This window comes from Notamacropus eugenii, chromosome 6 (assembly GCF_028372415.1).
Source record: "Notamacropus eugenii isolate mMacEug1 chromosome 6, mMacEug1.pri_v2, whole genome shotgun sequence".
Lineage (NCBI taxonomy): Eukaryota > Metazoa > Chordata > Mammalia > Diprotodontia > Macropodidae > Notamacropus > Notamacropus eugenii.
In genome coordinates, this window is record NC_092877.1 from 8,483,928 (window position 1) to 8,511,742 (window position 27,815).

The following is a 27,815-nucleotide window of genomic DNA, read 5'->3' on the forward strand; positions in this document are numbered from 1 at the left end:
TAGCTGATATAGGACCATACATTTAGAACTGGAATGGGCCTTAACTTAGAGGTCATTAGTCCTGCAAATCAGGGCTGAGAGAATGACTTGCCACAGTGTCTGAGTGAGAATTTGACCCCAAGTCTTCCTAATCCCAAATGTAGCATCCTAGCCACTATGTCCTACTGGTCTATAGAAATTAACTCCAACCTTCTCTAAGACCCATGTAAAAGAAGTCTGGATTGTCAACACTTCTTTTTTATAGGATATTCCCTTGAATCCCATAGGCTTAAACCTGCTTTTCTTATTTTAGACTTCCTGCTGTGAGCCCTGCCTTGGGGAATATTGGCTATCGCTGGGGTGGTGGTGGTGGGGGTGTTGGTTTCACCAAGATGCCAGACAAATCCATGTTAAGGGTAACGGGTGATTGTATCTAAAGAGCAGCCTGGGTATAGCTTATCTGGGTCAGACAACAAAACTAATTCCTAATCTATGTCTCCTCCCCAACAGAATGGGAATTCTGCTGCAGAGCCATTAAAAAGTAACTATTTTTCAGTGTGTTTGAAAGTTGGTGGTTTGATGCTTTCTGCAAAAGGAGGATAGTCATCAGGGAGAAGAATTGGTACTACGAATTGATTCCACCTGGTACTGAAGGGCTTTCAAATTAAAGCTCTCTTTTTTGCTCATGTTATTATTCTCTGAGCAAAATATTCTTTTTGCCTCAATCAGGCTTGTGCTACTGTGTCTTTTGGACCTCCCAGCCCCATCTCCTACAAACAAACGCCACCTAACCTGAAGGCTTTGAACCACAGGGCAGTTCCATTTGGCATCTTTGATTTGTTCTGAATGTGTACTGGGGTAAATGAAACTGTTTATTTAAGGACAAAGTGACTGAAGGACACCACACAACCTGCCATTTCTGGTCAGAACTCTACCAAAGAGGGCAGGGAGAAAAGGTTCTTACTCAATTAGAGGCCAAGTCTGCCAATAGTAATGAGAAAGAGTGCACGGATGACCTAACAAGGGCTGGGACATTTCCTGCTGAGCCCTTTCCTTTGGAAATAAAAGTTGTCATCTGGCCAGTCCCACTGACCTTAGAAGCTCTCTTCCCCCCACCCCCCAACCTTGATTAAGACTCAGCCACCCCAATACAATCTTTTTTTATATAACACTTTATTATTGCCTTTTATATGTTACATTCATTTCCAGAGAGAAAGCTCCTTTGAAACAAAGGTAAATTGACAGATAAAATGGCAATGTGTGCTTGTGAATGCGATATTGTGCATCTGTGGTACACTACTTCTCTCCTGAGAAGAGTATTGCATCATAGATTTACAATTGGAAGGTTCCTTCAAGATTGAGGCAACCCCTTTCATTTTGCAGATAAGAAAATGGAGTCCCCAGGAGTTTAGGCAATGTTTCCAAGGTTAGACCCAAGTAAGTAGCAGAGCTAGGATAGGAAACCAAGTCCTTAGATTCTAAATCCATCTCTTGCTTAGTTGCATCCTTATGTCTTCTTTGGGGTCATTAATTAATCTGTCCATCAATAAGCATTTATTAAGCTGCTACTCTGTTCCAGGTACTAAGCCAAGCCCTGGGGATATAAAAAGGGCAAAAATCAGTTCCTGCCCTTTAGGAGCTCACAGTCTAATGAAGGAGAAATATGAAAACAAATGTGTACAAACAAGCTACAGAGAGGATAAATAGGAAGTCATTAAAAGAGGGAAGGCACTAGAATGAAGGGGGATGACGAAAGGTTCCCTGGAGAACGTGGGGGATTTCAGCTGAGATTTGAAGGAAACCGGGGACCTTTTAATGTTGTTTTAATGTCTAAATTTACTTTAACAGTGATCATGCCATGATGTACTTAACATTCCCCATTGTTATTCCCATGATATGGAGAGAAAGTGAAGAAAGTCCTCAGGATGTTGGGTGGATCCTCTGTAGGCTCTTTGAGGGCAAGAATAATTTTGTGTTTATCTTTGTATCTTCAGTGCTTGGCACACACACAGTAGATACTTAATCATTGCTTGCTGATTTTTTTTGTTTTATCATCATTAGAGTCACATTGGTCTGGTCAGCACAACTGGATTGAGATCTATGTCTCTGGAGGGAATAACCATACTGGTGAAATCTTATATCCATTAGAGTAGCATGGAGTATTCTTATTTTGATGATTTTTGCTTCACTCTACATTGGTCCATACATATTCCCAAGTCTCTCTGAATTCATTAAATGTGATACAGGAGTATTCTATTACCTTCATATTCTCTAATTTTTCCAGCCATTCCCCAAATGATGGGGACTCATGCTTTCACTTTTGTTGGTACCACAAAAAAATTATTGCTATAAATATGTTCATATATGTGGAACTTTTATTTTTTAAAGACTTTGTTCCCTGGCTTTTCAAATAGATATTTTAGCAACTCATACACAGAGCATACACACATACATTTGTACACAAATGTGCCGCCATTTACTAGATGATTCCAAGTCAAGTGTGAAAGGCTCATAGATTTAAAGCAGATAGGAACCTTTGGGGCCATCTATTCCAAACACTTAATTTTATATTTGAGGAAACTAAGCCACAGAAAGTGAATTATTTGTGCAAAATCATAACTAGTAAATGTTTGAGACAGAATTCAAACTCAGGTCTTAATGAATCCACATCCAGCGTACCACTTAGCTGCTTCCTAATTCAGCTGTTCTTACAAAGGTCTATGACACATCAGAAACCTAGCAAAGGAGGAGAGGAGGAAAGAAGGAAAGAGCAGGGTCAGCAAAACACACAAACAAAAAAAGTGGATAGAAATCATCAATTTTCTAGCTATGCAGTTGAATGAACAACTCATGGTGCTTGTTTATCAGGATATATATCTTGGACAGCTCCTTCAGATAAACAGTGATTTGGGTGCTGAATGGAAGATCAGAGCAGGCCATAATGCATTTGAGAAATGACCCCAAGCTATTCCCTTAAATAAAAATCCATTGCATTTACACCAATATTCTCTCAGTGATGCAGCATAGCTGTAACTCATAGAAAGTCACAATATCTAAAGATTTACAAAGCCTTGAATCTCCCAAGGTGCAGTGGAGATATTCGATAATCCATTGAAAGAACTTCACAAATGACTGGCTAATTGTAGGTATAGATAAAACTGGAGCATATTTACCACAATTTATTGTACATAGGAAGCAGAATTAAAGATGCCAACAAAGCAATGAATGACAGGAAAAAGAAGAGGTGACCCACTTATGTATTGAGAGTGAGGGAGAACAGAGAGAAAGCTCTTACACAAAATTGAAATCCTTGCAGTCTGCTATATCTAGACAAAGAGGTTCCCAATCTGTTTTTTCCTAATATTCTTGAGAAGCAATTATGAGAATATAAGGATGCAAGTTGCATAAGATAAGGAACCATGGGAAGCCATCTGCTCCATCGAAGGGAACATCCATGTAACTGAGGTCATGAATTCATTGATGTTTCCCATGTGTCCATTTTTGCATTTGTCACTTATTTGGATTTGTATGGAGGCCTTGTCAGGTTCTTCTTGCACTTTCTCTTTGTTCTCTATAAAAGCTGTTGGAGGACAAGTGACAATTATCTTCATTCTGTTTTTTTTTTTTAAATTAATGTTTATTATAAAGACTAACACAAAAATCACAAAGTACTTCTTATTTCTTTTGGGTATACACCAAAAGGAAACCCCACCAACTGTATTATTCCTCTCTGTGGAGAGAACCTGTGAATCTATTTATCCTTTTATCTGTCAGTAAGTCAATTATCAAAAAATATTTATTAACTGTTTAATATGCACCAGGCATGTACTAAACATTGGGGTTACAAAGATAGGCAAAATCACCCCCTGTCTTCAAGGAGCATATGTTCTAATGGTAGAAAACTTGTTTAAGTTTTCATTTTATTTATATAGACAGGCAGTGGATAGAGAGCTATCCTCAATCCAGGAAGATCTCAGTTCAGGTCTTGCCTCTAACACATCCTGGTTCTGTGATATAGAAGTCACTTAACCTCTCAGTACTCTAGAAAATTCTGAAAGATGGGGCGGAGGAAAGATGGCGGAGTAGAAAGACGCACTTACGCTAGCTCCGAACCCACAGCTCATAAAATATCTGTAAAAAAGATTCTGGAGCAACAAATTCTGGAGCAGCAGAAGCCACAGAACAACGGAGTGGACGAGATTTTTGTTCCAGAGAGACCTGACGTGAAAGGTCAGTTGCGCCCCGGACCGCGATCCGAGCCCAGCCCTGCGTTGGCTGTGTGGCACCAAGAGGAGCGGATCTGAGCGGGCTTCAGGGACAGAATCTCCAGCAGCTGCGAGGGCCCTTCCACCCACAGGTGACAAGGGTTGGTGAGAGAGTCTTTTTGGGTGGCCGACAGGGGAGTGGGGTGTCCCCATGGCTTGGGCCCCCTCGGGAGGCAGCAGCGGAGGCGGGAGCAGACCAGGGCTCCCCAAGCAGGCAGGAGCTCGGATTCATTGTTGAAGGTCTCTGCATAAACCCCCTGAGGGAACTGAGCCTGTGAGGTGGCCCTGCCCCCACCTGAGCACCTGAACTTAATCTCACACTGAATAGCAGCCCCGCCCCCACCAAAAGCCCTGAGGCTGGGAAGCAGCATTTGAATCTCAGACCCCCAAGCACTGGCTGGGATAATCTGGAGGCAAAGTGGGTGTGGAAAGAAAACTCAGAAGTCAAGTCACTGGCTGGGAAAATGCCCAGAAAAGGCAAAAAAAAAAATAAGACTACAGAAAATTCTGAAAGACTATAGTTTCTAGAGAAAGATGCTGAAATTCATTGGTAGAATGGGAATCCTCGGTACAGAGGAAAACAAGGTCTTTGCCCTATGCCTTATGCCCTGAATTCATAGCAAGACCCATAGCTAGCTCTAATCTTTTCTGAGTTACATGTTTACTCAACTTTTCAAATGGGTAGCTGAGGTGGGTGACAAGGCTCAATGAATAGAGTAATGGGCTTGGAGTCAGGAAAACCTGAGTTACAATCTGGCCTCAGGCAATTACTAACTGTGTGACTCTGGACAAGTCACTTAACCTCTGTTTGCCTTAATCAATTGGAGAAAAAAATGACATGCCACTCTAGTATATTTGCCAAGGAAACCCCATGGACAGTTTGGTTCATGCGGTCATGAGGAGTTGGACATGACTGAACAACTACATTGAGAAACTGCTTCCTACCAAAGAGTGAGATCCTTGATAATGGGAGGTATTTCTCTACTTATTCCCTCATGGTTGCCCTCACAAGTTTCAGACCATCTCTTTATAGACCTCTTTGTCTCATCAGTGGTCTCAGATCCCTTAAAACCCTAACTTGTCCTTTATCTTTCTCTTACCTTTGATGGTTTACCTTTCTTTAGTGGTTCTCTTTCCTTAATGGTTTCTCTTAAGTCAGAATCTTAACTAGATACATTTGGTGCCAAGGAGAAACAACACAAAGCAGGTTCTCAAATCAACTTTTTAATTCGTGATGTCAAAAAACAGGACAAATGCAACTGAGCTGGAGAAATCTGTTTCTACATTGCTACACTTTTGAGTATTAACGATATTTATGTCTATTAGATTTAGTAGAATCTTTCAATTTGAATAGCTTGTCTTGTTAAGTGTATGTTTTCTAAGTTGCTAAAGAAAAGCATGTGTTAAATTTTTGTCCTCTATAAATATAAGAATTCTGGGTAAAATCACAGTGACCCCACCCTAGCAACACCCTTACTTAAAGCAAATTCAATTTCTAGTCTTAGCTGGTCCTACTATCTAGATGAAGACTGTATTCAACCCTTATTCTGTTTGGACTAGTGTCTGGACTTTGTTCTACCAGTTGATCATGTGCTTTTATATTCATTCCAGTTTGATGGCAGTCAATATCATTCCCTATTGAATTCTACCTAGAAAAAAACTATTGTGTTTCTTCTACTTAATTCTAATTCCAGCTTTCCCTCAGTCAGAAGCAAAGTTCATGTCTCCTTCCAATTGAAGATGTCTAGTTCCCAGTTGGGGCCATCTCCAGTCATCCAGATCTACATCTTACCACTTCAGAGGATAAAGTGAGGCTAGTGACCTTGCACAGCACTCCCTCATTTAATCTAATTCACTTACAAGTCATGGCATCACCTTTCTGATATCATGGTCCTTTTTGAGAAAAAGGGACAAATGACAATCCAGTTCTTAGTTAATATTCTGAGTTAAGATACCAGACAGATTCTAAATTCAGTGAATTCTCATAGCTAAGACATCTGACTCTACCTTGGATACCTTTGATGACTCATCCCTTGAATGTTCTCATCCATAGAAGAGTGCCTTTATTGCAAGCTTATTCCTTACTGTTTTATAATATCAAATTTGCTTTAAGCATAAGGCACTAAAAACAGACAATGTCTGCCAACAGTAAGGGAATGTTTTTTTGATAATTTCTTTGGAAGCTTCATTTGCTTTTAGATGGGTGGATGGATGGGTAGATGGGTGGTTGGACAGATGAAGGATCCCTGAAAATAGATGGCACTTGTTTACCTGGTCTCCATGATTTGCTGTGACAGATTTCAGGTCACCCCCATTTCTGGGAATGAAGAGCTTAAATTAACTGTCCATTGTCACACAAGTTAAGTAATGATCATAATGTGATCATAATGCTAATTATTCACATTTTTGTGTCAATTTAATTTTTCAAAGTGATATCCCTGTAACCACTCTTTGATGTAGTTAATACCAATATTATTATTCTCAATTTCCTTCGATAGCTTTATGGATCCTTAATTCCACTGATATATGGATTGTCTTCACTGGTGGAGATCTTAACTCTTTTATTCCCTATTCTTTGGCAATTCTCATCCTTGCCCCTGTCTTTTTGTAAGACCTCCATATCAGATCAATCTACCACTTAGAAATTTTTTTAAAATCATAATTCTATGGATTTCAATGTATCACTCAGATCATCGATCCTTTTTTCTTCCTTCAAATTCAGCAGTCTCACTACATGGTCAGCTCATCTCTTTTTCTGGTCATATATCTCCTTAATGATGTGTTTGGTGCCCCTTTTCACATGTGATTCATCACTGTTAAGATGCGACACCTAGTATATCTTGTGCCTTTACATTATCCTTTGGGTCATCTTCAATTATTGTTCTTTTGAGATCATAGTATTCAATGTTTCACAGCCTAGTAGCATCACTGGAAGATTTTTTTTTTAGGAGAGGGTCAAGACCTATGACTTAGTTGGCATAAGGAACTCCTAGAGAGAAAATTCCATGCATTCGTGTCTAAAATCTAGAATTTTAGAGTTGGTTGCAACGGATTTCTCTGCCAGGAAAAGCATTAGCCCTGAAGTCAGAGTGAATGGGTTCAATTTCTGACTTCAACACTTTCCTGTGTGATGTTGGACAAGCCATTTAATGTGCCCTGGTCCTCAGTTTCCTGATTTGTAAAATGAGGGGGCTAGACTGAGCTTCCTCCTGGCCAATAGATGCCAAGGTTGTTCATACGTCCTTTATGCCCTGTGACTTCTCTCTGTGAAAATAGTGGTTTTGAAAAGTACACTCCTCTAGCAGAAGAAGGGACTGCATTTCTAAGAGGCAAGATACTTTGTCTAAGGTCAAACCACCAATAGTCACTTCAAGCTGAGAAATCAGTTCTGAGCTGGCTGTGTGACATTATCTAGGTCAAGAGTTCTTATCCTGAGGTGCGTAGACTTAAAAAAAATATTTTGACAAGGAGCAGTGGATATAGTGTTAGATCTAGAGTTAAGGAAACCTGAGTTCAAATTCAGCTTCAGACCATTACTAAATATATGACTTTGGGCAAGTCACTTAACCCTTCTTGCCTCAGTTTCCTCATTTGTAAAATGAGAAGATGGAGATGGCAAAGCATTCCATTATCTTTGCTTAGAAAACCCCAAATAGAATCACAAAGAGTTGGACATAAATGAAATGACTGAACACCAACAATCATTTTTTTCCTTTCTTAATTCCTGTATTTTAATCTACGTATTTAATACATAACCCCTGTTCTAAGGCAAAGAAAAAGGGAAACATTTGCTTTAGCATCAGAAGACCTGAGTTTGAATCCTGATTCAACTTTCAGGTACTTGTATGACCTTGGTTAAATAACTTCATCTCTAGGACTCTCAGTTTCTGTCTTTTTTTTTAAAGGGGAAGTAGGGCTAAATGACCACTAACCTCTCCTCTGATTCTCAAGCCTATGAGTCTCTGAAGCTCTTGCTTCTCCATGCTTCAACAGTGCTATCCTTTAACGTGTGTGTTGCTGGGTGCCTTCTGAGTTGGGCAACCTCAGTTTGTTTCATTGCAAAACATCAGTGCCCACACTGGGAAAGAGCAAAGTTGAATAGGCATTTATCTTTTATTTTCCTAGGGCAACTCAATGAATAATTTTTGGGGTTGAACGCTTGCTTATATTTAAACTCAGTGTCTGGGGAAATTCTGCCCGCCAGATCCTATCCCAAAGTGGCTTTACTAAAGGGATTGAAAAAATATTCTTTAAGTTTACTTGGGTGCATATTTTCTTTGTTTCCACAGACTCAAGTAGAGCCCCTGGAGCCTGGTATGTGGCTCTTTTCAAAGCTGAATGCCTTGTTTTCTCTGGGGACTCCCAAATACAGCCTATCCTTGTATCCGTTCTCAGATAAAAGTGGTTGGAGAGGAAAGGTGCTCTTTTCCGTCCAAAATCCAAATTTCAAATACTTTCCTTTTGTGTTTGTGAAAGGCCAGAATGAAAATCAGCAATGATACAAAAACTCAGAAAGATACCTAACCTTTCACAGATATGAACTATTTATGTAAAAAAAAATAAGAACTACTTATGGAAGAAAAGGAGATAACCTAGTGATTTCCCCCATCTAATACGCTGTTGTCCCAGAGCTGAAGGGTAGGGGAAAAATAAAGTGCAAATGGACATTTTGAAGTAAAAAATACTAGATAATTTTGAAACCTAGTTGAACTAGACCTTACTAAGAGGTTAGGCCTTGAGACAAATTTCACTTTACTTGGTAATACGTTGAAAGTTACAAATTATTTAATCAACACTGGGTCTTACTCTAATTGCAGAACATTAGAACAGGAAGAGACCTTAGAACCCAGGATATTAGAGTTGGAAAGGACCTTAGGAAATGGAACAGAGAACGTGAGCACTGGATGGGCCTTTATAACATAAAACATGGAACATTTGATTTAGGAAGAGGGTTAGAGCATAGATTAGAGAATGCTACAGATGGAAAGGTCATTAAAATATTAATGAATTAGCATTAAACATTAAAATATAGAACAGATCTGGGAGGAACCTTAGGATTCAAAACAGAATATTAGAGATGGAAGGAACCTTGGGGCAGAGAATGAAGGATGTTATAGCTAGAAGAGGCTTTAAAACACAGAATGCATGTTAGAGTTGGAATGTCCCTGAAAGCATGAGAACATTAGGGCCGACAGGAACCTTGGGGAATAAAATACAGAATGTTAAGCCTTAAAGCCACTTAGAACATTGAGTGTTAGAATTGGAAGGGAACTTACATATCATTTGTAGATCAATATCTATGTTTTATGCAAAGGGAAACTCAACAATCTGGCCCCAAATTACTTTTTTAGTCTTAGTTTACATTTCTTGGTTTTAAATGTCCTATGTTAACAATGAAACTGAATTTACTATTACCTCAACTTGGTAGGGGTAGCTAGTTGGTGCAGTGAGTAGGATGTCAGATCCCGAGTCAGGAAGACTCCTCCTTGTGAGCTCAAATCCAGTCTCAGATACTTACTAATTGTGTAACTGTGGGCAAATCACTGAACCCTATTTGTCTTAGTTCCTTATCTGAGAAGGAAATGGCAAACCACTTCAGTATCTTAGCTAAGAAAACCCTAAATCATGCTACCGAGTCAGGCAGGGTTGAAAAATGACTGAACCTTAACTTGACATGACATTTCCCATCTCTGCGCATTTACAAAAGTTGTCCTCCATGCATGGGATGTACTCCCTCCTCTCCTCTGTTTCTTGTAATCCTTGTCTACCTTCAGGGCTCAATTTTAGATACCACTCTCTCTATGAAACTATCCATTCTTCTCAGTCTCCTTCCTAAATGATCTCGTATTCACTTCTCAGTGGACGTTTTGTGTTCTCTCTAGGATTGTCTTTGTAAACACAATGCCCTACAGTAGTCAATAAATGTTTGTTAAATTGAAATAACCTGAAGACACTGCAGCACCAAGAGAAGTCTCCCTGTTGAATATCTTACTAATTGCAAGGTCATTTCTACTCTTGAAACTCTATTGAAGAAATCCACCTTTGGTCTAGGACTTTAATTTCCTTGTCACTGGGGCAAAGCAAGATGGGTATGAGAGAATTTATAATTTCACAAGATTATCAACTTGGTTTCAAGGCAGTCCCCTCAGATTCATTAGAGGAAACTGAGTCTTAGAGAGGTTAAATGAAAAAAATCCAATGTCACAAAGGTAGTAAGCGACCCAGATAAAATTTGGCTGAGCTCCACGAGCTTCTATAAATGCCTGTTATGAATGGGCCCTTTCTGTTATGGGTAGGCTAGGAACTGGTGATATAAAGACAAAAATAAACACTTCTAAGGAGATTACATTCTACTGGGAGCCTGGTAGGGCCATCTATATACAATTGAGGCAGTATAAAACATATACCAATTCAATTTTAAGTATATTTCAAAGGTTGCTGTAATACTAACATACGAGAGAATCAGGAATGGCCTCCTGACTTAGGTTGTACTTTACCTGAACCTTGGAAGGAGTTAGGCAGGTGGAAATGAGAACAGAACATTCCAAGGACAGGGTCCCAGATGGAATCCAAACTCATAATCCTTAACTACCAAGCTAGCACTGTTTCCCCTGCAGTTGATCAGTAAGATGCCTCCCAACAGAGACATTCTGTGTTCCAAAATCCCTTCTGGCTATAATATTCTATGTTTTAAGGTCATCCTGATGTGATAGTTGTATTATATACTTACAGAGAGTAAATAATTGCTATATCGATATAGACACTGAACAGGATGATATATGTGCCAACTTTCATATAATATGAAGGCTGAAGTTTCCATATATCTAGAATTGGAAAGTCATGAATGACAGCCTGAAAAAGTCACATTCTTCTTGTTTCTTCCACAACCTAGCTGCATGCCCTTGGGCAAGTCATGTTTCTGGGCCTCGTATCCTCACAGGAGCACCTGAGATGAATATAAAGGCCATTTAGAGTAACCTGCTCATTTTCTACATGATGAAGTAAGGACCCAAAAGGATAAATGACTTGACTCGGTTTATTGGTAAAATAAAGAGGATTGGCTTGGAAAAGCTCTAAAATCCTGTGAATTCATCAGGCTTGTCCAACTTAGTGCTAAAGGCAGAAAGAGGAATGATGGGTATAAATCAGAGAGGCCGATTTCACCTACATGAAAGCAAATGCAAAACAAACCAACCAACCTTCCTAACAACCAGAGCTGTTCAAAAGTGGGATGAGCTTGTCCACGAGGTAATGAGTTCCCTGTCACTAAACATGAAGTTGAGGCTGGATAATCACTTATTGGCTTTGTTGTAGAGGAGATATCCACTTATGTATGAATTGAACTAGATGCTTTCTGAAGAGTCGTCCAGGCATAAGGTTCTGTGAAATATTTTAGAAAGGAGGATTTGAAATGTTTTAAGAAAAATTTTGAAGGAAGGTCTGAAATGAACAATTTGCTCTGGGTGGGAAGCATGTGAATACATCCCTAGGGTTCAGTTCCTCAGCTTAGAGCAGTACTCTGTGGGAATGCCCGGGTAACACCTGTGGAATCAAATGGGCCACCTTTCATGTTGCATCCTCGTCTGAGTTGACTGTTGACTCACCATCACTGAATTAGCTTTATCTTTGCGTCATTGTGTTAGCTGGCACGCTCCCAACCTAATTCACAGCACTTCAGAGTTAGGGAATATCCATTTTTCCTCTTCTCTTTTCTCTTTGATTCCCGGCAGGCAGATCAGGATTTGCCTCTCAGTTTTCTGATCACTATAATGTTTTCCCTATACAGCAGGTCTTCAGGAGAGCTCTAGGTGGCACCGTTGCTCCAAGAACCTTGTAACTGAGGCAACCAGTGCTAATATTCTGAGCTGCCTGCCAGCGACTGGCTCTTACCTGTTTCCAGGCCCTCCCATAGGCTATATCCTCACAGTTAAGCACCCAGGGTCATACTCTTGAGCAACCTGCCCTCATTGCAATCCTTGGAGGGAGAAGGCCATCTTCTTGGCATTCAGTGGCCTCTTCCTCTATTCTTTCCTTTTTGCCACTGGAAGTTGGTCTGCCAGTGATTAATGGCAGTGCCCAGGCACAAACAAAATGGAGAAGTTACTTGGATAATGGAACAGCCGACAGATTAAAGGTGACTGGGTGCCGGACCCCCTTAATGAGAGCATCCTTGCTTGCAAATTTGTTTTCCATTCCTTCCTCCTGTACCCCCTACTCAGTATTAACAATGTGGAGAGATGTCATTAATCAATAGGTTTTCTGGAGGACGACATCTTTTAAGAGCAAATTGTCAGTTACAATCCTTTGCTGCTCAGGGTGTCCCTGAGCTCTGTTTATTTCATTCTTACCTATTAATCAAGGCAGTAGGGGTGATGCAGAATACCACTAACGCCCTGGAGTTTCAGATATTGTTTGCCTTGCTCAACACGGTAACCCTTCTCCTAGCATGTTTTGCTTAAAATGAAACAAATCAAAAGCTGCCACCTTGAATTCTGAGTGCCTTTTCAAGTATTTTCCAGGATCAGAGACAATCTTCAGGGTAGTTCTACTATGACTGGCTCTCCATCTTACAAGAGAAACAGATTTAACCATGCTCCTAAGCATATACTATCTGATTTCTGGCTGGTATTAAGGAGGGAAGCAATTGCTCTGGAAGATGGGGCAGGTGGTATTGTGAAAAGAACACTGAGATTAGAAGAAGAAGGAACTGAGTTCAAGTCCTGGTGTTGATGTCTACTGGTATAGCCATGGTTAAGTCAACCCACCAAGCAACATCATCGCTTAAACACCTACTATTTGCCTGGAGCTACACTGGCTTTGGGGATAAAAGACCAAAAAAATGAAAGCATTCCTCTTCTCAAGGAGCTTGCATTTTCTTGAGAGAGACATGTTGCCTTTCAAGGTCTCCCTCAGTTTCTTCAACTATAAAATGAGAGATCAACAAAGATTAGATGATCTCTATGGTCCCTTTTGCATCTAAGTCTTGATTGTGATTGGGTTCTTTGTTACAGAGAGAAGTCACTTCATGCTACTGGGCCTTAGCTTCTCCAGAAGATAAGGGGCTTGGAATATTATTAGAATATCAGTATTAGAAAGGCCCTCAGAGGTTATCTTGTCCAAACTCCCCATTTTGCTTATGAATAACTTGAGGTTCAGAAGTGAATTAACTTGTCAAAGATCCCATAATCAGTGAATGTTTTTATTTAGAGAAGAAGCTAGATTTTTTTTTACTTTCTGGTCCTATGTCTTTTATTAAGTCATTTGGTATCTGATCCCTGACATCATAGGAACAGAGATTTAGGAATAGAAGGTGCTTTTGGAGTCATTTTATCCAATTCCTTTGTTTGTTAGAGGAGGAAACTGAGGCCCAGAGAAGTTCTATGATTTCTCTAAGGTCCCACCCATAGATAAAATGTGATAAGTCTCTGAAAGGCACTTAGCATCATTGTGACTCAGTTTCCTCATTTATAAAATTGTGATTACCATAGCTCCTATATCCCAGGATAGTTATGAAGATAAAATGAGATGACCTTTGTAAAATATTTTGTGTCTTAACGTGCTATATAAACACTACCATTAATATTATTAACCTGGTATTCAAGCTACAGCTAGGATTTGAACTGAGGTCTTCAATGATAAATCCTGCATCCTTTTACCTCTAACATTTGTGGTATTACAAAGTGTTATGGGTCAAACTCTGCCCCTCACAACATGACTTCATGCTGATAGAGCCTGAGGTGAGTTAGGTCATTTTTAACATGCATATCAATCTCCTGCTGCTAGTTGCAAAACTATATCATCGAATAAAGATATGAATGGGAGAAGGATTCTGGGTAGACCCTAAGTTTGATGGAGTGTGGGTAAATAGAGTCCCTGTTGAGATCCTTCCCAACTGTTCTATGTAGACTGAAAAATGTTCTTTGGGTAATCAAGCAGTTTCAGAGCAAGTAGCAACCTAAAGAGGTTATTGAAGCTGTCTCTGAAAATCTTCTTCATCGCAGACTTAGTCTTTGTCCAAATATGGACCCATCGTTCCACAGGAATGATATCAAGGACTGCTAAATGACACAAGATAACCAAGGAAGGCACATACGGATACACACAATTGTTTGCTGGCACGTTTATCAATTAACTCAAGAAAAGTGTACTAGACACAGTGTAGTTTAATCAACATTATTAACATGTTCCATCAGTTTATTAAGTCTAGAAATTAACAAAACAATAAGTTGAACTTTGTTTCGTAGTGCTTGCCAAATTCCAAGGTGCAAATGATCACCGAAAATTACATTGAACAACCAGCTCTTGCTAGTCAGTTTAGGCTGGTTCCAGCACATCCTGGAGACATACACTCAGAAATAATAGTAAAAAAGGTATACCCATTTGGGGAAGTCTATCTTTTGGACTCTTCTCATGACCTAGAAGTTCACGTGGGCATTATCCTTCCTCTGTTCACAGTTCAAACCACTTAAAGGCACAACAATAGTGAGTTAATTAAATATACTGAATCCATTAACAACTCTTTCTTCTGTTTACTTGAAAAATCACAAGGTTTTCAAATATATATATATATATAAGGTCTCAATATCCAGGAAGTGCAAACCACATTCAGAAAGGGATATCCACTAAATGATGCTCAATAAGAGGGCATTCTGATTCTACTTAAAGATCTATAATGAGAAGAAACCAACCCCATTCTCTCATTCAAATTTGGCATAGATCTAATTGTTAGGAAGCTTCTCCTGACATTAAAGTTTTTAAAAAATTCTGCTCATTTCCCTTTATTTCTATACTTTGTACCAAATCAAACAATTCTATTCTGTCTCCCATATGATAGTTTTCAAATGCTTGAATATAGATATCATGTCCCTCCTAGCAAACTCTTCTCTAGGTAATATTTTCAATTCTAGAGACATGCCTTTCTGGAAACGGCCAATGGGAGAATTTGTTTTTCTTGACTATGCACATTTATTACATTTTTTGGTATTTGTTTCTGTTTTTAAAATAAGGGTGGGTAAGAGGGAAAAATAAATACTCATTAGCAGAAAAAAAAACCCCAAGCATTCCTAGTTCCTTCAAGCTAACTTGATTACATTGTATTCAAGGTTTTCTTTTTCTGTGTTTTCTCAGCTTACAGAAGTTGTGCAGAAATGAACACAGTACTTGATATATGATCTAACTAGAGCAGAATAGAGAGGAACTATTACCTCCTTATTTCTAGAAGTAATGCCCCTCAGTGTAGCCCAAGGTGGATTTTATTAACTTCTGTGACTTCCACACCATACTGTTGCTTTTGTATTTAGCTCAATTCACCAAACCCCTCAGATCTCTGTAAGACAAACTGATGTTTAACTGTGCCATCCCCAACCTAGAGTTGTAAAAATTCTTTTTTGAACCTAAGCATAAAATTTCCATTTATCCCTATTGGATTTTATCTTATTAATTTAATCTCAAAGTTCTTGGCACTGTCATTCATGGTGTCAGCTAGCCTCAGCTTTGTGCAATTTAAAATTTGATGAGCACAAAAATGTTAAGAGAATGGTCAACAATTTGAAAATATATTTAATAAGAATGTATGTGTAGAACCCAAATAAGACTGCATGCTGTCTCGGGGAGGGAGAGGGAAGGAGGGAGAAGGTAGGGGGAGAAAATTTAAGACTTATGGAAGTGATTGTAGAAAATTGAAAGCAAATAAATTAATTATAAAAAAATAGAATAAAGAATTGATCAAAAAAGAGAAGAAAATGTTCAAGATACCAAGGAGTACTCTAATGGAGATATCTCACTAAATTGACAATGAACCATTAGCCACATATCTTTGAGTGTAACCATTTAACTATAGGAATGTACCTAACCTATCATTTTGCCCACATATCTCCATCTTTTCCACAACAATAGTATAAGATAATTTATTGCATGTTTTAGTGAAATTTATGCAGACTACATAGATACTTAAGATTCTTCCAACATGCTAGTTTAGTAGTACTATAGAAAAAGGAAATTGTGTTAATCTGGAATAATCTGTTTTTGCTGAAGCCACATTCCTTCTTTGATATCATGACTTCCTTTTCTAATGATTTCTTAAACAGTTCCTTCTAGAATTTTCCTGAGAATTGAAGCAAGTGCAATAACTTCTAGTTTTCAGAATCTGATCTCTTCCTCTTTTAAAGCATGAAGTTGGTCAATATTTGCCTTCTTTTAATCCTGTGTTACCTTTCTAATTTTCTAGTCTTTCCAACATCACTGCCAGTGGCTCAGCAATGAAATCTGTCATTTGTTTCATTACTTGAGGATATAGCTCATCTGAGTCAGGCATTTGAATTCCTCAAGGACAGCTGAGTGTCCTCTTATGACTTCCACATTTCTATTGGGTATCAAATCTCTATTAACCATTTTTTCCCTTTCCAATGCAAAGGTTGATCGGCAGAGGAAATCGAAATAAAATGAAAACTGAGCAGCCTTGTCTTTGCTTTTCTTGTTATTATTGCCCCATTAATTCTTTGTTCTTTTGTTTCTTTGATCCTTTTTCCCTGCAAAAAGTTAAAACAACAAAACTCTTTTAATTCTAGCTTTCCTCCCTGGTTTTAGCTGCTTTGTTTATTTATTTTAGCCCTACTGATATTACTTCCACAGGACTGAGTCATACTCTCAGATTTTTCCTCTTATCATCCTTGTTTCCATATTCTTTGTGTATCCTTTAAAAATTACAAGTTGACTCTTGAATTCCCTTTTTATTCTCGTAGGGATCTTCAGTTCATTCTAGTTTTTTTTCTCCTCATTGGAGTTATTTTTCATTAAAGTATCCCATGGTTTCTTCCAGTCTCTGCTTCTTATTCTAGAGGGATGTTTCCTGTAATATACCTGGTAATTCTGTACCCATATGCATAGGAGTCTGTGTTCCATTGTTATCCCCTTCTTCAGTGCTGAAGGAACAAAAGACTTCTAGTTAGGTCACTGCTGCTGTCCATGGTGCTGTCCATTTTTGGGAAACTTTTGCACTATGATTTTGCAGTTTATTTTGATCCCTCCTTTCTTCCAAAGTGTGATCTAAGCATAAAAGTGCATTAGAAACTGAACGGATGATTCCTAGTTACTACTACATACAAACATTTGTATAGTACATTACCATATATAAATTACTTTTACATAAGTTTTCTCATTCCCCTGTAGCATCAGAATGAGCCAGAAAAATAATCCTTGACCTCCTCTCATCTTAGATGGATATGAAGAAAGGACTAGTTTGGTCCTGTGTGTAAATGAATAGGAAACAGCTGCTGTAAAATGGGACCGAAACTCCCCAGGACCATGGCAGTGTCGACAACTGCAATTACTCTTCTGACTTCTTCCTTCCTTTTATGAGCTGCTATGCTCTATTAAGTCAGGTAACCTTGGGAAGATCAGGTCCAAGGCTGGGTGTTTGGGTGGCACTGTCTTAAGAAAAGTACAGCAGTTCTTGCTTTTTTCCCTACTCACTATACAACATACTTAGCTGTTTTTCTTTCTCAGCAGCAGGGTCATCCTTTGACATCAGACTTTTTTTAATCTCTTCCCCCTCACACTTTGATTTTAGTTAAAGAATCTTCACCTCTGTTCTCAGTGGTCCACTCTTCTGGTGACATCCCTTGTGCTCTTCCTTTCTCCTTCTCCTTTCAAAATAGTGTGCCAATAAGCTTCTCAGTCCCATGGATGGAGGATCCATTGTATGAATGACGGGTTTCCCAGGGCAGTCACTAAAAAGGAGAACAATCAGAGTTCTCCTGAATCTAGTATTCACAGGACAAAGACAGTTGATATTCAGTCTTTCAGGCATGTCTGACTTTTTGTGACCATACTGTCCATGGGATTTTCTTGGCAAAGATATTGGAGTGGCTTGCCATTTCCTTCTTCAGTGGATTAAGGCAAACAGGTTAAGTGACTTGCCTAGGATCACACAGCTAGTGTGATCCTGAGGTCAGAAGTGAACTCAGGTCTTCCTGACTTTAGGCCCATCCCTCTATCCACTGAGCCAACTATTTGCCTACTATAAGTTAGTGAAATTTAAAATAAACATAGAAGGTCAGAGGTCAAAGAGACTTCAGAACATAGAGTAATAGAAGTGGAAGGATCCTTAGAATATAGAATCTGTATGGGACCTTAGAATGAATTATTGGAGCTGAAGAGACCTTAGGATATAGAATATTAGAGCTAGAAGAGGTCTCAGACCTCATCTAGTATAACCTTCTCATTTTTAGGGGGTAGAGGAAATCACCCAATGTGTGCCAGTGCTTTAGAAATATCTAATTTATAGAAGAAGAAAGAGACTTGGAGAAGGGAAATGACTTTGCTGATGTCACATGGGTAGTAAGCGGCCTGTTAGTGACTAGAATATATGTCTTTTGCTTCCTATTTGCTGGCTTTTTCCATTACATTATATTGCATTTCCTTAATTATAGTTATATAGTTATTCTAACTGGTTTGATGGAAGGATTATAATAACCAAATTGCAGTAGGCTTACTCTTAGCAGACTCCAGGAGGTGAATCTTGAGCAGTGACCTATTTCAAAATAATTTATTCCATCAACTACATTCAGATTCAGCTGTTGGTCTTTTCTTTCCAAAAATTTTTCCCCTATTGGAATTATGTTCTTGAAATATTCATATTGCCCTCAGTAGGTTCTTACTTCATAAATGTTGTAGAAGTAGTGCATAGGGTTTGATAATTTTCACTATGAGGAGTTCCAGGTGTTGATATCCTAAATCCCAGTTAGCTGGTGTCTTAAAGGCATCTAACACATCAATAGATTGAAAACTCGTAGGGAAGTTGGAAGTCATATAGTGAAATTTCCTCATTTTACTAATAAAGAAACTGATGTTCATAGAAGGTAAGTGACTCACCCAAGGTCATACAGGTAATACTTGATAGAGAAGACCTGGGATTTGAATACAGGTCCTCTGACTCCAAACCAAGTGTTTTCCCCACTGTACCACACTGCCCACAGAATGGCCAACATGTTTCCAAGTCACCATTAGAATCAGCTCCATGTACAACTGAATTACAGCCACTAACCTTCTCCTCCCCCCATCCAAACGCTGTGAATACCTGAGGCATTTCCTTCTTAGTCCATGTTTAGCTCTTGAACAAACTTTAAATTGTTTCTTTTTCTAATTGCTTACCTGTACCAATCCCCATTATCTGTCTATGACTATTTGAACATTTTTAGAAACCCAAATCCTTCCTCTCCAGACACATAATTTCTTCCTAGACTCTCCTATGGACTATTGGGGTCAGAAGCTAAGGGATGGACCAACCCTCAAGGGAGGGATAGAAAGTGGAATGAGATCCAGGGTTCCATCTCTAATCTATAAGTAGGTGTGGTTTGGTTACTAAACTAAAGGTATAAAGCTCATCTCTAATATTTGATTCATAAGAAAATAGGCACTCTTATGGTAGAATGATGTTACCTCATAGACTGTTGGCTTCAGAATCAAGAAGACCTGGGTTCAAATGCTACCTCTGACAGCAACTAGTGTGACCCTGGATAATTCATCTTATTTCTCTGAATCTCTATTTTATTCTTCATAAAATAGAGATAATAATAGCACCTACCTCGTAGGGTTATTGTCAGAGCCAAATGAAATATGTATGTATGTATGTAGACTATTTAGTAAACTACAAAGAAATCTATGTGAGCTATATTGTTATTGTTAATATTAGCTTCTCTGCAAATGACTTTTAGTACTGTAAAGAAGATGGACATTTCTATGACTTTTGGGAGTCTGAATGAGTCAAAAGGATAGAGTAAATAGGAGTCAGTAATTCAATCTATGTTCATGGGAGATCTATTCATTACAAGACACTGTAACGGAGCAAAAAGCAAGCCAGGGAGCCTAGAAATAGTGCTACCATTGTTGTGGTGTTCGTCTTTCCTTGCCAAAGAATACCATGACATCAGAGAAATAATGACTTGCCCTTGATTTTGTTTTTAGTGAGGGAGGGCCGGGAAAGGTCACCAGCCTCACTTCTGCACCAGAGCCATTTGAATCCAGTGACTAGATATTCCTCAGGATGACTGGAAATGACCCAGGATGTACAGGGAGGCCTTGGCCCCTCTAGGCCAAGGGCTATGCAGGAACTCACTTCGAGTGAGGTAATGCCCATTCATTGAATAGGCCTGTTTAAGAAGTAGCCAGGGCATGGCCCCTTTAATGAGACAAAGAAAAGAAAGACAACAGGCTGGGAGGGAAACATCAACAGTTACTATTGATAGTCACTCTTAAGCTAGGGAGGGTCCAGAAGAGAGTCTTTAGGCAGGGGCAGGGGCAGGGGCCCCATAGTATCTGAACTTCACAGTACTGTAGGCTTAAGGTTCAGGGAAGGTAAGGGAAGGAGAGGGGAGGGAATTGGAGGAGAGAGGAGGGGAGGGGACTATCATTGTACCAGAATTGTGAACTATCAGAAACCTATCTAGCAGAATTTTTCTCTACTATCCCAAAAACTCCAGAAAAAAAAATCAGTTTTAAATGGTAATGACCTGGAAAATGGAAAGGGACTCACAGATTGGAAAATGAAAGGAAGCTGACTTGGTGGTTCCTAAATTAGTTAAAAAATGCAAACCAAGTGCAAAAAAGCAAGCAAGGAAGAAAGGACATATGAGGAAAGAAAAGGAAAGCTACACTCCATTTGAAAATACAGGCTACATCCTACTGCAGCAAATGACATTTCAACAAAAAATTTAGTATGCTGAAAAGATTTCAGAAGCCCAAGTACAATCCTGCTTATTTCAAGTTATAATAATAATAACCCATGGCTCATTGTTCTATACTTTCTAGTCACAGAGAGCTCCATACATCAGCATCTCATTTGAGTATCACAACAACAGCAGATGGAAGGTAGTAGCTATGTCATTGACATTTTACAAAAGGGAAACTGAGGCTCAGTGGGATAAAATGATTTGACTTCTGGAAAAAAAGTGAAAAAAAGTAGAATTGAAATAGGATACTCTGACTTGAAGTCTAAGGTCCTTCTTTTTAAAACTAGATTTGAATTTTCAGTGGTCTTGGGAGTTCCTGGTGAGAAACTTCTCCTCCCAATGTAGAATGTAAATGTAGATTATATAATCTTCTCTACCATAAATAACTTTAGAAAGTTACCTGGGGCACTCAGACATTAAGTGACTTGTCCAGCATCGTAGGGCTAGTGTAGGACTTGAACCTAGATTTTTCTGATTTTAAGGTTTGTTTTTTATCTGCTAGATCACACTGATCTCTACATTACTCTTTTAATAATACTATATAATTTCTCCAGCAATATTTGATACAACAAAATTTTGGAATCCCTACAAATGTTAGATAATCTCAAAGTTGTATGCTCATTTTAAGTTTCAAATGAATCCTTACTTATGCTTGGTGTCCTTCTTTAAGAGATCATTTTGGTGGGTCATCACCTGAGTGATGTCCCTGAATCATTACAGGCTATATCTTCTCAGTACCTTGGGCAATTCCTACTAAAACTGGAGAGTCTTTGACTATGGTTGAGTGATGGATGATACTGTTGCCCAAAGAGTAGCATAGCTAATTTACAGGGATTCATGAACGGATTGTTTATTGCTAATATTTTTTTTTTTTGTTTAAGCTATGGATGAAGACCAACCACTAAATTACACATGAGTGAATATTTGTACATGGAGTTTTGGGACAAATGGAAACATAGATCATCTACATACTGATTTTTATAGTATTCTTCAGAACAGTATTTGCAGACTTCTTTTTCTTCCTTGAGTCTCTGACTCTACCATCTCCCTCTTAACTCAGCAAATGACCTAATCTTTTATTTTATTGATACAGACTATATAATATGAACTCCCCCAACTTCATTCCTCAGCCCTTCTTTTTCTTGTTCCACCTTCTTATCTTCTTTCATTTTGCTTTCTCTTTTTTCATCTCACTGTCCACAAATTAGCTTGCCTAAGAGAACTTAATGTTCTCTCTTCTCCTTTCCTTCTGTCCCACTCTCAGGGGAAGAAATGACCCTTCTTTTATTGGCTAGATGGTTCCACTGTCATATGGAAGTCAACACAACTTTCTGATCCAAAATACCCTTTTGACAATATGTGTTTCCACCTGGAGATAAGAGGGGCTCTGTCTGTCTCTCTAGTCATATAACCTTGCTTAGTGTTCTCATTGGTGATTTCATAACAACAAAGCTCTTTTATGTGAAATTATTAATTTCTGATATGCTTTAAGAGTGCACACTGAGAAGTCACAGGCATTTTAGAGGACTTCTTGTCCAACTCCCTAATTTTGCCAATTAAGCAAATGAGGCCTAGAGAGATCAAGAAATGAGTTCAAGGTTACATAAGTAGTAAACAGAAGGGCCAGCATTTCAACCCAAGTCCTCTGACTGTAAATCCAGAATACTTTTTACTGAATCACATTGAATTCCTGTATATGGAAAGCAAACCAAATAGAAATGTTATGTGCACTTAAGCATCAGTCTAAATAGCCAAGAGCATGTTATTTGATTTACTTGCATTTTTTTTAAATTCAAATTTGTGTCTGTTGAGAAATGGGAGGGTAAAGCTTCCACAGTTACAATACTAACACATAAAAAGGCAGAAGATTCTGGAGCCTGAGACCTGTCTCTTCAGGGTCTGGGAACCTTGTGTGAGAGACATTTGTTTGTCTGGGTGGTGTCTTTAGAAGGTACTCATGCTAACTCAATTGTGAATGAAGTAACAGCAAGAGGAAGCAGAAGACAGAGAGACATGGTGGGTGTTTGAAACCAGCTTCTATAAGCTTGGACAGCTCATTTTCCCCACTCAATTTCTCTAGCTAAAAACCAGGGGGAAAAACCTTCATGTATTTATCTGTACTCTCAACAGGATATTAGAGAAAGGCATGACAGGCTGGTAAAAGATTTCCATTTTCTCAGAGGAAAGACACAATGTAAATGTAGACTTTTAGCCTGCATAGGTTGATTTGAAAACAGAGTGATGGAGTGAAGAAACACTTTGGCACAGTGCCCTAGATGTGAAATCAGGGGAAGTGGATTTGAAAACTGGCCCTGCCACTATTTGCAGTATGACCATGCACTCAACATCTTTGGACCTTCGTTTCCTCATCTACAAAGTGGGGTGATTGAACTGAAAGGGTCCTAAAGCCCTTACAGCTCCAAATCTCGTGATCCTGTGATTTTCTGAAGGACAGGAAAGGCAATGGTTTGCAGTGGATAGAAATTCTGTGACTAACCTAATACACTCTAAAACTTCAGAGTTTTGAAATAATGACTCAGAGATGTCAGACATCACTTTCAGAAGCACATCTAGAAGGGAATTAGCTGGAACTGGTAGTTATAAGGGATTGATTTATTCCCATCCAAGCAAAAAACATTTATTGAGTTCTCACCATTTACTCAACATTTTTAAGAAGTAGAGAAGAAAAAATAATATATGTCCTCATGGAATTTGATGGTTAGTGGGGTGTAGATAGAGTTAGGCATGTTTGTGAATAAAATATGTGATAAGTATGTGAGAAGGACCAAAAGTCATGGGATATTAGAGGCGAGAGAGATCACCTTAAAGGTGATATTCTTAATAATTCTAGGGAGAGAATGAATTCAGAGAAAATGGGGGATTCTAGCTTTCAGTAAATAACTAATTACAATTTAAGTGTGCACTTTTTTTTCTGGGGCAGCTAGGCGGTGCAATGGTTGGAACGCTAAGTCTGGATTCAGGAAGCCCTGAGTTCAAATCAGACGCTTATTAGCTCTATGCCTGGGTAAATCATTTAACCCAGTTTACCTCAGTTTGCTCCTGAATAGAATGAACTGGAGAAGGAAATAGCAAACCTCTGTGGTATCGTTGCTAAGAAAATCCCAAGTGGGGTTATGAAGAGAAATAACTAAATGAGGCAAAATGATTTTTCTCCCTTTGTATCTTCAACATTTAACACATTAGCACACGGTAAGCACTTATTATTACATATTGATTGATTCATTCTGTTTTCAAAGAGTTGATTCAGAAAGCACTAGGTTCATAGCTGTGTAGGAAGCATGTGAGGAGATACGAAGATGAATTTGACATCATCCAACCCCCAGGGAGTTTACTAAGCAATTTGGCAAATGCTTAATAGGTATCTTCGATGTACAAAGCATTGCATGGGTCAGAAAACTTGAGCCCCAAGCTCACATGTGACCCTCTAGGTCCTCAAGTGTGGCCCTTTGACTGAATTCAAACTTCAGTGACTGCAGAGAGCCACCTGTGGCCTCGAGGCCACAGGTTCCCCACCCTTTCACCAGTCAATGGGGTTGGTGAATACAAAGTTATCCTAATTCACTGTCTGCCCTCCAGAGCTTGGAGGCTACCAAGTGGTACAGGTGGATAGAGAGAGAACGCTGGACTCTGCATCCACAAGACATGTGCTCACATGTTTTTTCCCCATTTCTCACACTAGCTGTGTGAAGCTAAGTATGTTAACTCACTTCTTTCACCCTCCGTTTCTTCATCTTAAAAAACAGAGACAACCATAGCACTTACCTCATAAGAGCAAAGGTCATCATGTAAGTAAGTGACTTTTGCCAACTTTAAAGGGCTGTATCAGTGTTAGCTCTGGTTGCTGCTGTTGCAGGTTTTACACTGTTTGCTTTTCTTCCTAGCCAAATACTTGACTTTCTAACTCTTGGTCAAGGTCTTTGCTTCCAGTAGGGGTGGGGGGTGGGTATACTGTCCCAGTCTTCAGGGATCTCCCACCGACGGTTGGTTCAGAGTTCAGGTAGCGGCCGCAGCTGTTGCTGCTGCTGCCGCCGCCTATGCCCCTCTCCCACCCAGGTCTGACAAAGTTTTCCCACTGACCTTCTATGCTATCTTTGGCATTTATGGGCAGAAATTTCTGGAAACTGTCACAGCTGCTAGTGATTCAGTCTCCTGAGGCCAGCTCTGGTCCTGTCAGTTCCAGCAGGGCCCATGCTGGACAGTGCTCCTCTCCCATCCTGGTATGATATACCCTTCCTGTCCACCTTCCAGTTTATCTTGGACTGGGGATTTGTTTCACTCTGTCATTTTGTGGGTTCTATAGCTGTAGAATTTGTTTAGAGTCATTATTTATACATATTTGGAGGGATTGTTTTATTGTAGTTTTTGTTGTTTGCTATTGAGTCATTTTTCAGTCATGTCCAACTCTTTGTGACTCTTTTGGGGTTTTCTTGGCAAAGATCTTAGAGTGGTTTGCCATTTCCTTCTCCAGTTCATTTTATAGATGAAGAAACTGAGGTATATAGGGTTAAATGGCTCACCCAAGGTCATACACATAGTGTCAGATTTGAACACGTCTTCCTGAATATAGACTTAACATTTTACAGAGGAGGAAACTGAGGTAAATAAGATTAAATGACTTTCCCAGAGTCACACAGCTAATCAATGTCTGAGGTGGGATTTGAACTCAGAAGGATCAGTCTTCCTGACTCTAGGCTTGGCACTCTATTTACCGGGCCATCCAGTATGATAGCTTATTATCTGCTTGACTTTAAGCACATTTTTAGCCTTCTTACACTTCGCCTTTTCTTCTGTAAAATGAAGGTTTCAGACTAAATGACTTTTGAGGTCTCTTCCAATTTTAGCTGTGGGAACCTATGGAGAAATAATTGCAGAATATGATAATTCACAGTATTTTATGATAAGTATATCAGAGAGGTACAAAGTAATGGACTCACTGAATATTAAAGAATATGTATAAGGACAAAGGAATAGAAAAACATGGGACTTAGTTGGGAAATAGTTAGTTGTTCACTTTGGCTGGAGAATAGGATTTATGATTGGGAGCAGTGGGACCAAAGTCTAGAGAGACTGGCTGAAGCCAGATTGCAAATGGCCTTGAAGGAAAGACTAAAGTCTCTGGAATTAGATCATAGCCTTCCAGTTGGAAGAGTCTCCATTGGCTTTCTATTCCAACCCTGTTCCTTGATTGATGAGGATACTGAAATTCAGGGATAGTAAGTAACTTCTTAAGGGTTATACAGATAGTAAGTATGAGGGCTGGGATTTAAACTCAAGTCCTCTGACTCCAGGACAAATGCTTTTTCCACTCTACTGGCTATTTTTAATACATTTTATTTGAAATCGTTTGTTTTTATATCAACTACATTTTCCAAAGTATCAGAGCAATTCCTTGTAGCAAAAAATAAAAAAGGAGGTTAATTTTTCAGGAAAATAAAAATAACAGTTAGCATTTATACAGTTCTTTCACATTTGCAAAGTACTTTTCAAACATTACTCCATTTTTCCCCCCTAAAACAACCTTGGGAAGTAGGTCCTAATTTTAGTAGATAAAATTATATTCCCTGTTTTATAGCTATTGAGGCAGATAAATTATATAAAATGTATCCAGGGTTACAAAGCTAATAAATGTCCAAGGCTAGATTTTAACTCATTTTCCTGAATCTAGGTCAAGCATTGTATCTACTGGTCCACCTAGGTACCTAACTAATCCAATCTAATGGAATTATGAAAAAAATCCTAATAATACGTGATCGTCAATATCACTCTGGGAAGAGATATCCCCTGATAACTTTAATAGCAATACTGAAAGTTCAAGTCAAGGCAGGGCATTGACCAGTGAAAAGAAATTACATTTGATTAAGTTGGAAGTTTTCAGGGAAGGTTGAGAATAGCCCCTTCCTAGGTTGACAGTGCAATAATTTTATGATTCTAGGAAACTTAATAAAAAGGTAGCAAGGAATAGTGTTTAGGGAAGCAGCCTCAGAACCAGGAGCCCTGTGGTCAAGACCTTCCTCTGATAAATACAGGCTTCATAAAAGTGAACAAGTTACTCAGCCTCTAAGTACCGAAGGCATTTCTGTAAAAGACATTATTTATTGAGATCCATGGACTTAATTTTTTTATAAATGTATTGTAATATAAATGATTTCATTTGTAATCCTCTGAATTTCATTAAAATAATTTAAAAATATTCTGAGGAGAGTTCCATAGGGTTCACCAAGTTTCCATCAAAGTTCGTGATATACAAAAAGGTTAAGAACTCCCACCTTAAGGCTGTAGATTTCAGAGAAGGTGGGTCCTGCACTTCTAGAAGGAATTTCCTTATAAGAGAGTTTCTATGCTAATGAAATCCCAAGTCCAGTACCTATATCTATTCAAATTTGCAAGAAGAATCCATAGAGATTATATGCTACCAGGGATGGAAATATGACAGAGACCAAACAAACAAAAGCAAACCTTGCTTTGGAGACTTGGTATAAAATGCACCATTGGAGGTAGGTCTTGGGAATCTCAGCATAGTAGTTTGTTACTCATTCATTTTTTTTTTTTTGACTAGATCTATGGAGTAGTGAACTCCTCCCTGTCCTCACCAGCTCTGCAATTGACACTCTCTTGTCTATCCAGCAGATCACAACAAACTGTTCTGTCTTCACTTGCAAACAAAGAATCTTTGGTCAGTTCTGGCTCAATAGCCAATTAGAAGATTTTCTGTCACTGTGCATTAAGATAATAGGAAACAGAGAATGCCTGAGCTTACTCTGAAGTGGGGGAAAGAACCCTTTCATTGTATGGTTCCCAAAAACCTTCCAAGCCTCTGAACAGC